The following is a 17,711-nucleotide window of genomic DNA, read 5'->3' as shown; positions in this document are numbered from 1 at the left end:
ACACACCTCTACAAACCCACTATACACACCTCTACAAACCCACTATACATACCTATACAAACTAACTAAACACACCTCTACAAACTCACAATACACACCTCTACAAACCCACTATACACACCTCTACAAACTCATTATACACGCCACTATACACACCTCTACAAACCCACTATACACACCTCTACAAACTCATTATACACGCCACTATACACACCTCTACAAACCCACTATACACACCTCTACAAACTCATTATACACAACTCTATAAATCCATCATACACACCACTATATACACCTTTACAAACCCACAATACACACCTCTACAAACCCACTATACACACCTCTACAACCCACTATACACAACACTATACACATCTCTACAAACCCAGTATACACACATCTACAAACCCACTATACACAGCACTCTACACACCTCTACAAACTCACTATACACACAACTATACACACCTCTACAAACCCACTATACACACCACTATACACACCTCTACAAACCCACTATACACCCTCTACAAACCCACTATACACACCACTATACACAACTCTACAAACCCACTATACACCCTCTACAAACCCACTATACACACCACTACACATCCACTATACACAGCACTATACACAGCTCTACAAACCCATTATACACACCACTTTACAGAATTCTAAAAACCCAGTATACACACCTCTACAAACACACAATACACACCACTATACACACCTCCACAAACCCACTATACACACCTCTACAAACCCACTATACACACCTCTACAAATCCACTGTTCACAACTTAACAAACCCACTATACACACCTCTACAAACCCACTACACACACCTCTACAAACCCACTACACACACCTCTACAAACCCACTATACACACCTCTACAAACTCACTATACACACCTCTACAAACCCACAATACACACCACTATACACACCTCTACAAACCCACTATACACACCTCTACAAACTCACTATACACACCTCTACATACCCACTATACACACTTCTACAAGCTCAGTATACACAACTCTACAAATCGACTATACACACCTTTACAAACCCACTATACACACCTATACAAACCAACTATACACACCTCTAAAACTCACTATACACACCTTTAAAAACCCATTATACACACCTCTACAAACTGACTATACACAGCACTATACACAACTCTACAAACCCAGTTTACACACCTCTACAAACCCAGTATACACACCTCTAGAAACCCACTATACACACCTCTACAAACCCACAATACACACCTCTACAAACCCACTATACACACCACTATACACAACTCAACAAACCCACTATACACACCTCAACACATTCACTATACACAACACTATACACACCTCTACAAAACCCATTATACACACCACTGTGCACAACTTTACAAACCCACTATACACACTTCTACAAACCCACTATACTCACCTCTACAAACCCACAATACACACCACTATACACACCTCTAGAAACCCACTATACACACCTCCACAAAAACACTATACACACCTCTACAAACTCACTATACAAACCTCTACATACCCACTATTCACATCTCTACAAACTCACTATACACACCTCTACAAACCAACCATACACACCTCTACAAACTCACTATACACACCTCTAAAACCCACTATACACACCTCTTCAAACCCACTATACACATCTCTTCAAACCCACTACACACACATCTACAAACCCACTATAAACACATCTACAAACCACACTATACACACCTCTACACACCCACTATACACACCTCTACAAACCCACTATACACACCACTATACACACCTCTACAAACCCACTATACACCCTCTACAAACCCACTATACACACCTCTACACATCCACTATACACAGCACTATACACACCTCTACAAACCCATTATACCAAACACTATACACAACTCTACAAACCCACTATACAGACCTCTACAAACCCACTATAAACACCTCTACAAACCCATTATACCCACCTCTACAAATCCACTATACACACCTCTATTAACTCACCATACACACCTCTACAAACCCACTATACACACCTCTACAAACCCACTATACACACCTCTACAAACCAACTATACACACCTCTAAAAGTCACTATACACACCTCTACAAACCCATTATACACACCTCTACAAACCCTCTATACACACCTCTACAAACCACACTATACACACCTTTACAAATCCAGTATACACACCCCTACAAACCCACTATACACACCTCTACAGACCCACTATACACACTTCTACAAACCCACTATACACACCTCTACAACCACATTATACACACCCCTACAAACCCACTATACACACCTCTACAAACTCACTATACACACCTCTACAAACCCACTATACACACCTCTACAAACCCTCTATACACACCACTATACACTCCACTATACTCACCTCTAAAAACCCGGTATACACACCACTGTACACACTATTATACACACCTCTACAAACCCACTTTTCACACCTCTATAAATTCACTGTTCACAACTTAACAAACCCACTATATACACCTCTACAAAGCCAATATACACACTCTACAAACCCACTATACACACAACTACAAACCCACTATACACACCTCTACAGTCCCACTATACACACCTCTACAAAACCACTATACACACCTTTACAAACCCACTATACACACCTCTACAAACCAACTATACACACCTCCACAAACTCACTATACACACCTCTACAAACCCACAATACACACCTCTATACACACCTTTAAAAACCCACTATACACACCTCTACAAAACCACTATACACACGTCTACAAAACCACTATACACACCTCTACAAACCCACTATACACACCTCTACAAACTCACTATACACACCTCTACAAACCCACAATACACACCTCTACAAACCCACTATACACATCTCTACAAACCCACTATACACACCTATACGAACCAACTATACACACCTCTACAAACTCACTATACACACCTCTACAAACCCACTATACACACCTCTACAAACCCACTATACACACCTCTACAAGCTCATTATACACGCCACTATACACACCTCTACAAAAACACTGTACACATCTCTACAAACTCATTATACACAACTCTACAAACCCATTATACACACCACTATACACACCTTTACAAACCCACTATACACACCTCTACAAACCCAGTATACACAGCACTATACACATTTCTACAAACCCAGTATACACACCTCTACAAACCCAGTATACACACCTCTACAAACCCAGTATACCCAGCACTATACACACCTCTACAAACCCACTATACACACCTCTACAAACCCACAAAACACACCACTATAAACACCTCTTCAAACCCACTATATACACCACTATACACACCTCTACAAACCCACTATACACCCTCTACAAACCCACTATACACACCTCTACACATCCACTATACACAGCACTATAAACACGTCTACAAACCCATGATACACACCACTGTATACAACTCTAAAACCTACTATACACACCTCTACAAACACCCTATACACACCTCTACAAACCTACTATATTCACAGCTACAAACCAAAAATACAAACCTATACAAACCAACTATACACACCTCTACAAACTCACTATACACACCTCTACAAACCCACTATACACACCTCTACAAACACATTATACACGCCACTATACACATCTCTACAAACCCACTATACACACCTCTAAAAACTCATTATACACGCCACTATACACACCTCTTCAAACCCAGTATACACACCTCTACAAACTCATTATACACAACTCTACAAACCCATTATTCACACCACTCTACACACCTTTAAAACCCACTATACACACCTCTACAAACCCACTATAAACAGCACACTACACATCTCTACATACCCAGTATACACACCTCTACAAACCCACTATACACAGACCTCTAAACACCTCTACAAACCAACTATACACACCTCTAGAAACCCACTATACACACCATTATACACACCTCTACAAACCCAGTATACACCATCTACAAACCCACTATACACACGTCTACACATCCACTATACACAGCACTATACACACCTCTACAAACCCATTATACACAGCACTATACACAACTCTACAAACCTCTACAAACCCACTATACACACCTCTACAAACCCACTATACACACCTCTACAAACCCACTATACACACCTCTACAAACCCACTATACACACTTCAACAAACCCACTATACACACCTCTACAAACCCACTATACACACCTCTACAAACCCACTATACACACCACTACAAACCCACTATACACTCCTCTACAAACCCACTATACACACCTCTACAAACCCACTATACACACATCTACAAACACACTATACACACCTCTACAAACCAAATATACACACCTCTACAAACCCACTATACCCACCTCGACAAACCCACTATACCCACAGCTACAAACCAACTATACACACCTCTACAAGCTCACTATACACACCTCTACAAACCCACAATACACACCTCTACAAACCCACGATACACACCTGTACAAAGCACACTATACACACCTCTACAAACCCACTCTACACATCTCTACATACCCACTATACACACCTCTACAAACCACATTATACACACCTCTAACAACCCACTATACACACCACTGCAAACTCACTATACAAACCTCTACAAACCCACTATACACACCTCTACAAACCCACTATACACACGAATATACACGCCACTATACACACCTCTACAAACCCAGTATACAGACCACTGTACACACCATTATACACACTTCTACAAACCCACTATACACACCTCTACAAATCCACTGTTCACAACTTAACAAACTCACTATACACACCTCTACAAAGCCAGGCACACACTCTACAAACCCACTATACACCGAACTACAAATCCACTATACACACCTCTACAGTCCCATTATATACACCTCCACAAACCCACTACACACACCTCTACAAACCCACTACACACACCTCTACAAACCCATTACACACACCTCTACAAACCCACTACACACACCTCTACAAACCCACTATACACACCTTTACAAACTCACTATACACACCTCTACAAACCCACAATACACATCACTATACAAACCTCTACAAACCCACTATACACCCCTCTACTAACCCACTACACACACCTCTACAAACCCACTACACACACCTCTACAAACCCACTATAAACACCTCTACAAACTCACTATACACACCTCTACAAACCCACTATACACACCTCAACAAACCCACTCTACACACCTATACAAACCAACTATACACAACTCTACAAACTCACTATACACACCTCTACAAACCCACTATAAACACCTCTTCAAAATCATTATACACAACTCTACAATCCCATAATACACACCACTTTACAAACCTTTACAAACCCATTATACACACCTCTAAAAAACCGACTATACACAGCACTATTCATATCTCTACAAAAGCAGTTTACACTCCTCTAGAAACCGAGTATACACACCTTTACAAACCCACTATACACACCACTATACACACCACTACACACACCTCTACAAACCCACTATACACACCACTATACACACCTCTACACATCCACTATACACAACACTATACACACCTCTACAAACCCATTATACACACCACTGTGCACAACTTTACAAACCCACTATACACACCTCTACAAACCCACAATACACACCACTATACACACCTTTAGAAACCCACTATACACACCTCCACAAACCCACTATACACACCTCTACAAACTCACTATACAAACCTCTACAAACCCACTATTCACACCTCTACAAACTCACTATACACACCTCTACAAACCAACCATACACACCTCTACAAACTCACTATACACACCTCTACAAACCCACTATACACACCTCTTCAAACCACTATACACATCTCTACAAACCCACTATACACACCTCTAGAAAAACACTATACACACCTCTAGAAACCACACTATACACACCTCTACAAACCACACTATACACACCTCTACAAACCCACTATACACACCTCTACAAACCCACTATACACACCTCTACACACCCACTATGCAAACCTCTAAAATCCCACTATACACACCTCTACAAAAAAACATTATACACACCTCAATAAACCCACTATACACACCTCTACAAACTTACTATACACACCTATACAAACCCACTATACACACCTCTACAAACCCACAATACACACCATTATCCACGCCAGTATACACACCTCTACAAACCCACTGTACACACCACTACAAATCCACTATACACACCTCCACAAACCCACTATACACACCACTATACACACCATTATACACACCTCTTCAAACCCACTATACACACTTCTACAAATCCACTGTTCCCAACTTAACAAACCCACTATACACACCTCTACAAAGCCAATATACACACCTCTACAAAGCCAATATACACACTCTACAAACCCACTATACACACCACTACAAACCAACCATACACACCTCTACAGTCCCATTCTACACACCTCTACAAACCCACTATACACACCTCTACAAACCCGCTATAAACACCCCTACAAACTCACTATACACACCTCTACAAACCCACTATACACACCTCTACAAACCCACTATACACACCTCTACAAACCCACTATACACACCTCTACAAACCCACTATACACACCTCTACAAACCCACTATACACACCTCTACAAACTCACTATACACACCTCTACAAACCCACAATACACACCTCTACAAACCCACTATATACAACTCTTGAAACCCACTATACACACCTATACAAACTAACTATACACACCTCTACAAACTCACAATACACACCTCTACAAACCCACTATACACACCTCTACAAACTCATTATACACGCCACTATACACACATCTACAAACCCACTATACACACCTCAACAAACTCATTATACACAACTTTATAAACCCATCATACACACCACTATATACACCTTTACAAACCCACTAAACACACCTCTACAAACCCACTATACACACCTCTACAAACCCACTATATACAGCACTATACACATCTCTACAAACCCAGTATACACACATCTACAAACCCACTATACACAGCACTATACACACCTCTACAAATCCAGTATACACCATCTACAAACCCACTATACACACCTCTACACATCCACTATACACAGCACTATACACACCTCTACAAACCCATTATACACAGCACTATACACAACTCTACAAACCCACTATACAAACCTCTACAAACCCACTATACACACCTCTACAAACACACTATACACACCTCTACAAACACACTATACACACCTCTACAAACACACTATACACACCTCAACAAACCCACTATACACACCTCTACAAACCCACTATACACACCTCTAAAAAACCCACTACACACACCTCTAAAAACCCACTATACACACCTCTACAAACCCACTATACACACCTCTACAAACCCACTATACACACCTCTACAAACACACTATACCCACCTCTACAAACCAAATATACACACCTCTTCAAACCCACTATACCCACCTCTACAAACCCACTATACCCACCGCTACAAACCAACTATACACACCTCTACAAGCTCACTAAACACACCTCTACAAACCCACAATACACACCTCTACAAACCCACTATACACACCTGTACAAAGCACAGTATACACACCTCTACAAACCCACTATACACACCTCTACATACCCACTATACACACCTCTACAAACCACATTATATACACTTCTACAAACCCACTATACACACCACTGCAAACTCACTATACACACCTCTACAAACCCACTATACACACCTCTACAAACCCACTATACACACCAATGTACACGCCACTATACACACCTCTACAAACCCAGTATACACACCACTGTACACACCATTATACACACTTCTACAAACCCACTATACACACCTCTACAAATCCACTGTTCACAACTTAACAAACCCACTATACACACCTCTACAAAGCCAAGGCACACACTCTACAAACCCACTATACACACAACTACAAACCCACTATACACACCTCTAAAGTCCCACTATATACACCTCCACAAACCCACTAGACACATCTCTACAAACCCACTACACACACCACTACAAACCCACTACACAAACCTCTACAAACCCACTATACACACCTCTACAAACTCACTATACACACCTCTACAAACCCACAATACACACCACTATACACAATTCTACAAACCCACTATACACACCTCTACTAACCCACTACACACACCTCTACAAACCCACTATTGACACCTCTACAAACTCACTATACACACCTCTACAATCCCACTATACACACCTCAACAAACCCACTCTACACACCTATACAAACCAACTATACACACCTCTACAAACTCACTATACACACCTCTACAAACCCACTATAAACACCTCTTCAAAATCATTATACACAACTCTACAATCACATTATACACACCACTTTACAAACCTTTACAAACCCATTATACACACCTCTACAAACCGACTATACACAGCACTATACACATCTCTACAAAAGCAATTTACACACCTCTACAAACCCAGTATACACACCTCTACAAACCCACTATACACACCACTATACACACCTCTACAAACCCACTATACACACCACTACACACACCTCTACAAACCCACTATACACACCACTATACACACCTCTACACATCCACTATACACAACACTATACACACCTCTACAAACCCATCATACACACCACTGTGCACAACTTTTCAAACCCACTATACACACCTCTACAAACCCACAATACACAACACTTTACACACCTTTAGAAACCCACTATACACACCTCCACAAACCCACTATACACACCTCTACAAACTCACTATACAAACCTCTACAAACCCACTATTCACACCTCTACAAACTCACTATACACACCTCTACAAGCCAACCATACACACCTCTACAAGCTCACTATACACACCTCTTCAAACCCACTATACACACCTCTTCAAACCACCATACACATCTCTACAAACCCACTATACACACCTCAAGAAAAACACTATACACACCTCTAGAAACACTATACACACCTCTACAAAAACACTATACACACCTCTACAAACCCACTATACACACCTCTACACACCCACTATGCAAACCTCTACAATCCCACTATACACACCTCTACAAAAAAACATTATACACACCTCAAAAAACCAACTATACACACCTCTACAAACTTACAATACACACCTACACAAACCCACTATACACACCTCTACAAACCAACAATACACACCATTATCCACACCAGTATACAAACCTCTACAAACCCACTGTACACACCACTACAAATCCACTATACACACCTCCACAAACCCACTATACACACCACTATACACACCATTATACACACCTCTTCAAACCCACTATACACACTTCTACAAATCCACTGTTCCCAACTTAACAAACCCACTATACACACCTCTACAAAGCCAATATACACACCTCTACAAAGCCAATATACACACTCTACAAACCCACTATACACACCACTACAAACCAACCATACACACCTCTACAGTCCCATTCTACACACCTCTACAAATCCACTATACACACCTCTACAAACCCGCTATAAACACCCCTACAAACTCACTGTACACACCTCTACAAACCCACTATACACACATCTACAACCCACTATACACACGTCTACAAACCCACTATACACACCTCTACAAACCCACTATACACACCTCTACAAACTCACTATACACACCTCTACAAACCCACAATACACACCTCTACAAACCCACTATATACAACTCTACAAACCCACTATACACACCTATACAAACTAACTATACACACCTCTACAAACTCACAATACACACCTCTACAAACCCACTATACACACCTCAACAAACTCATTATACACAACTTTATAAACCCATCATACACACCACTATATACACCTTTACAAACCCACTAAACACACCTCTACAAACCCACTATACACACCTCTACAAACCCACTATATACAGCACTATACACATCTCTACAAACCCAGTATACACACATCTACAAACCCACTATACACAGCACTATACACACCTCTACAAACACACTATACACACCACTATACACACCTCTAGAAACCCAATATACACACCACTATACACACCTCTACAAACCCACTATACACCCTCTACAAACCAACTATACACACCTCTACACATCCACTATACACAGCACCATACACAGCTCTACAAACCCATTATACACACCACTATACAGAATTCTACAAACCCAGTATACACACCTCTACAAACACACAATACACACCACTATACACACCTCTACAAACCCACTATACACACCTCTACAAACCCACTATACACACCTCTACAAACCCACTATACACACCTCTACAAATCCACTGTTCACAACTTAACAAACCCACTATACACACCTCTACAAAGCCAATGTACACACTCTACAAACCCACTATACACACAACTACAAACCCACTATACACACCTCCACAGTCCCACTATACACACCTCTACAAACCCACTTTACACACCTCTACAAACCCACTACACACACCTCTACAAACCCACTACACACCTATACAAACTCACTATACACACCTCTACAAACCCACAATACACACCACTATACACACCTCTACAAACCCACTATACACACCTCTACAAACCCACTATACACACCTCTACAAACCCACTATACACACCTCTACAAACTCACAATACACACCTCTACAAACCCACTATACACAACTCTACAAACCCACTTTACACGCCTATACAAAACAACTATACGCACCTCTACAAACTCACTATACACACCTCTACAAACCCACTATACACACCTCTTCAAACTCATTATACACAACTCTACAAACCCATTATACACACCACTATACACACCTTTACAAACCCATTATACACACTTCTACAAACCGACTATACACAGAACTATACACATCTCTACAAACCCAGTTAACACACCTCTAGAAACCCAGTATACACACCTCTACAAACCAACTATACACACCTTTACAAACCCACTATACACATCACTATACACACCTATACAAACCCAGTATACACACCACTGTACAAACCTCTACAAACCCACTATACACACCTCTACACATCCACTATACACAACACTAAACACACCTCTACAAACCCATTATACACACCACTGTGCACAACTTTACAAACCCACTATACACACCTCTACAAACCCACTATACACACCTCTACAAACCCACAATACACACCACTATACACACCTCTAGAAACCCACTATACACACCTCCACAAACCCACTATACACACCTCTACAAACTCACTATACAATCCTTTACAAACCCACTATTCACACCTCTACAAACTCACTATACACACCTCTACAAACCAACCATACACACCTCTACAAACTCACTATACACACCTCTACAAACCCACTATACACACCTCTTCAAACCCACTATACACATTCCTACAAACCCACTATACACACCTCTACAAACCACACTATACACACCTCTACAAACCCACTATACACACCTCTACAAACCCACTATACACACCTCTACAAACCCACTATACACACCTCTACAATCCCACCATACACACCTCTACAAAAAAACATTATACACACCTCAACAAACCCACTATACACACCTCTACAAACTCACTATACACACCTCTACAAGCCCACTATACACACCTCTACAAACCCACTATACACACCATTAAGCACGCCAGTATACACACCTCTACCAACCCACTGTACACACCACTACAAATCCACTATACACACCTCCACAGACCCACTATACACACCACTATACACACCATTATACACACCTTTACAAAACCACTATACACACTTCTACAAATCCACTGTTCACAACTTAACAAACCCACTATACACACCTCTACAAAGAAAATAAACACACTCTACAAACCCACTATACACACCACTACAAACCCACCATTCACACCTCTACATTCCCACTATACACACCTCTACAAACCCACTATACACACCTCTACAAACCCACTATACACACCTCTCCAAACCCAGTATAAACACCCCTACAAACTCAGTATACACACCTCCACAAACCCACTATACAAACCTCTTCAAACCCACTATACAAACCTCTACAAACCACACAATACACACCTCTACAAACCCACTATAAACACCTCTACACACCCACTATATACACCTCTACAAACCAGATTATAAACACCTCTACAAACCCACTAAACACACCTCTGCAAACTCACTATACACACCTCTACAAACCCACTATACACACCTCTACAAACCCACTATACACACCACTATACACGCCACTATACACACCTCTACAAACCCAGAATACACACCACTGTATACACCATTATACACACTTCTACAAACCCTCTATACACACCTCTACAGATCCACTGTTCACAACTTAACAAACCCACTATACACACCTCTACAAAGCCAATATACACACTCTACAAACCCACTATACACACAGATACAAAACCACTATACACACCTCTACAGTCCCACTATACCCACCTCTACAAACCCACTACAAACACCTCTACAAACCCACTACACACACCTCTACAAACCCACTACACACACCTCTACAAACTCACTGTACACACCTCTACAAACCCACAATACACACCACTATACACTCCTCTACAAACCCACTATACACACCTCTACAAACCCACTATACACACCTCTACAAACAAACTATACACACCTCTAAAAACCTACTATACACACCTCTACAAACTCACTATAGACACCTCTACAAACCCACTAAACACACATCTACAAACCATCCATACACACCTATTCAAAACAACTATACACACCTCTACAAACCCACTATACACACCAATATACACACCTCTACACATCCACTATACACAACACTATACACATCTCTACAAACCCATTATACACACCACTGTGCACAACTTTACAAACCCACTATACACACCTCTACAAACCCACTACCCACACCTCTACAGACCCACAATACACACCACTATACACACCTCTAGAAACCCACTATACACACCTCCACAAACCCACTATACACACCTCTACAAACTCACTATACAATCCTCTTTAAACCCACTATTCACACCTCTACAAACTCACTATACACACCTCTACAAACCAACCATACACACGTCTACAAACACACTATACACACCTCTACCAACCCACTATACACACCTCTTCAAACCCACTATACACATCTCTACAAACCCACTATACACACCTCTACAAACCCACTATACACACCTCCACAAACCACACTATACACACCTCTACAAACCCACTATACAAACCTCTACAAACCCACTATACACACCTCTACAGACCCACTATACACACCTCTACAATCCCACTATACACACATCTACAAAAAAACATTATCCACACCTCAACAAACCCACAATACACACCTCTACAAACTCACTATACACACCTCTACAAACCCACTATACAAACCTTTTCAAACCCACTATACACACCTTTACAAACCACACTATACACACCTCTACAAACCCACTATAAACACCTCTTCAAACCCACTATACACACCTCTACAAACCACATTATACACACCTCTACAAACCCACTATACACACCTCTGCAAACTCACTTTACACACCTCTACAAACCCACTATACACACCTCTACAAACACACTATACACACCACTATACACGCCACTTTACACACCTCTACAAACCCAGTATACACACCACTGTACACACCATTATACACTTCTACAAACCCACTATACACACCTCTACAAATATACTGTTCACAACTTAACAAACCCACTATACACACCTCTACAAAGCCAATGTACACACTCTACAAACCCACTATACACACAAATACAAACCCACTATACACACCTCTACAGTCCCACTATACCCACCTCTACAAACCCACTACACACACCTCTACAGACCCACTACACACACCTCTACAAACCCACTATACACACCTCTACAAACTCACTGTACACACCTCTACAAACCCACAATACACACCACTATACACTCCTCTACAAACCCACTATACACACCTATACAAACCCACTATACACAACTCTAAAATCCTACTATACACACCTCTACAAACTCACTATACACACCTCTACAAACCCACTATACACACCTCTATAAACCCACTATACACACCTATACAAAACAACTATACACACCTCTACAAACTCACTATACACACCTCTACAAACCCACTATACACACCTCTTAAAACTCATTGTACACAACTCTACAAACACATTATACACACCACAATACACAACTTTACAAACACATTATACACACCTCTACAAACCGACTATACACAGCACCCTACACATCTCTATAAACCCAGTTTACACACCTCTACAAACCCAGTATACACACCTGTAGAAACCCACTTTACACACCTCTACAAACCCATTATACACATCACTATACACACCTCTACAAATCCAATATACACACCACTATACACACCTCTACAAACCCACTATACACACCACTATACACAACACTATACACACCTCTACAAACCTATTATACACACCACTGTGCACAACTTTACAAACCCACTATACACACCTCTACAAACCCACTAGCCACACGTCTACAAACCCACAATACACACCAATATACACACCTCTAGAAACCCACTATACACACCTCCACAAACCCACTATACACACCTCTAAAAACTCACTATACAATCCTCTTCAAACCCACTATTCACACCTCTACAAACTCACTATACACACCTCTACAAACCAACCATACACACCTCTACAAACTCACTATACACACCTCTACAAACCCACTATACAAACCTCTTCAAACTAACTATACACATCTCTAGAACCCACTATACACACCTCTACAAACCCACTATACACACCTCCACAAACCACACTATACACACCTCTACAAACCCATTATACACACCACTGTGCACAACTTTACAAACCCACTATATACACCTCTACAAACCCACAATACACACCTTTTCAAACCCACAATACACACCACTATACACACCTCTAGAAACCCACTATACACACCTCCACAAACCCACTATACACACCTCTACAAACTCACTATACAATCCTTAACAAACCCACTATTAACACCTCTACAAACTCACTATACACACCTCTACAAACCAACCATACACACCTCTACAAACTCACTATACACACCTCTACAAACCCACTATACACACCTCTTCAAACCCACTATACACATTCCTACAAACCCACTATACAAACCTCTACAAACCACACTATACACACCTCTACAAACCCACTATACACACCTCTACAAACCCACTATACACACCTCTACAAACCCACTATACACACCTCTACAAACTCACTATACACACCTCTACAAACCCACAATACACACCACTATACACACCTCTACAAACCCACTATACACACCTCTACAAACCCACTATACACACCACTACAAACAAACTATACACACCTCTAAAAACCTACTATACACACCTCTACAAACTCACTATAGACACCTCTACAAACCCACTAAACACACATCTACAAAACAACCATACACACCTATTCAAAACAACTATACACACCTCTACAAACCCACTATACACACCAATATACACACCTCTACACATCCACTATACACAACACTATACACATCTCTACAAACCCATTATACACACCACTGTGCACAACTTTACAAACCCACTATACACACCTCTACAAACCCACTACCCACACCTCTACAGACCCACAATACACACCACTATACACACCTCTAGAAACCCACTATACACACCTCCACAAACCCACTATACACACCTCTACAAACTCACTATACAATCCTCTTTAAACCCACTATTCACACCTCTACAAACTCACTATACACACCTCTACAAACCAACCATACACACGTCTACAAACACACTATACACACCTCTACCAACCCACTATACACACCTCTTCAAACCCACTATACACATCTCTACAAACCCACTATACACACCTCTACAAACCCACTATACACACCTCCACAAACCACACTATACACACCTCTACAAATCCAATATACACACCTCTACAAACCCACTATACACACCTCTACAGACCCACTATACACACCTCTACAATCCCAATATACACATATCTACAAAAAACATTATCCACACCTCTACAAACCCACTATAAACACCCCTACAAACTCACTATACACACCTCTACAAACCCACTATACAAACCTCTTCAAACCCACTATACACACCTCTACAAACCACACTATACACACCTCAACAAACCCAATATAAACACCTCTACAAACCCACTATGCACACCTCTACAAACCACATTATACACACGTCTACAAACCCACTATACACACCTCTGCAAACTCACTATACACACCTCTACAAACCCACTATACACACCTCTACAAACCCACTATACACACTACTATACACGCCACTATACACACCTCTACAAACCCAGTATACACACCACTGTACACACCATTATACACACTTCTACAAACCCACTATACACACCTCTACAAATCCACTGTTCACAACTTAACAAACCCACTATACACACCTCTACAAAGCCAATGTACACACTCTACAAACCCACTATACACACAAATACAAACCCACTATACACACCTCTACAGTCCCACTATACCCACCTCTACAAACCCACTACACACACCTCTACAAACCCACTACACACACCTCTACAAACCCACTATACACACCTCTACAAACTCACTATACACACCTCTACAAACCCACAATACACACCACTATACACTCCTCTACAAACCCACTATACACACCTCTACAAACCCACTATACACAACTCTAAAATCCTACTATACACACCTCTACAAACTCACTATACACACCTCTACAAACCCACTATACACACCTCTATAAACCCACTATACACACCTATACAAAACAACTATACACACCTCTACAAACTCACTATACACACCTCTACAAACCCACTATACACACCTCTTAAAACTCATTGTACACAACTCTACAAACACATTATACACACCACAATACACAACTTTACAAACACATTATACACACCTCTACAAACCGACTATACACAGCACCCTACACATCTCTATAAACCCAGTTTACACACCTCTACAAACCCAGTATACACACCGCTAGAAACCCACTTTACACACCTCTACAAACCCATTATACACATCACTATACACACCTCTACAAATCCAATATACACACCACTATACACACCTCTACAAACCCACTATACACACCACTATACACAACACTATACACACCTCTACAAACCTATTATACACACCACTGTGCAAAACTTTAAAACCCACTATACACACCTCTACAAACCCACTATACACACCTCTACAAACCAACAATACACACCAATATACACACCTCTAGAAACCCACTATACACACCTCCACAAACCCACTATACACACCTCTAAAAACTCACTATACAA

Source organism: Coenobita brevimanus, chromosome 95 (genome assembly GCF_032717465.1).
Source record: "Coenobita brevimanus isolate Jiangsu-jjx chromosome 95, ASM3271746v2, whole genome shotgun sequence".
NCBI classification, from domain to species: Eukaryota; Metazoa; Arthropoda; class Malacostraca; order Decapoda; family Coenobitidae; genus Coenobita; species Coenobita brevimanus.
Note: the sequence above shows the minus strand (reverse complement) of the source record.